The sequence below is a fragment of the Marmota marmota genome, unplaced genomic scaffold (assembly GCF_001458135.2).
Source record: "Marmota marmota marmota unplaced genomic scaffold, marMar, whole genome shotgun sequence".
Lineage (NCBI taxonomy): Eukaryota > Metazoa > Chordata > Mammalia > Rodentia > Sciuridae > Marmota > Marmota marmota.
The window spans coordinates 37060626-37060895 of record NW_025999990.1 but is presented as its reverse complement, the minus strand read 5'-3'; positions in this window follow the sequence as shown (position 1 = coordinate 37060895).

The window sequence follows — 270 nt, the reverse complement described above, 5'->3', positions numbered from 1 at the left end:
ATATATATATATATATATATATATATATATATATATATATATATATATGCTATGATTATTATTTTTATTTATATAAAATGCACAAATAAAAAATAATTACAACAATAGGTAGGAGATTTGTAGAGTAGAGCAAATGAATGGAAGATAAGGAAGGAAGAGAAGAAGGAGAAAGGGAAGGTGCTGGGGAAAAAGATTGATCAAATTATATTATGTGCATGAACAAAAATGGCATCATAAATCCCACTATTATGAATAATTATGTTGCACCAA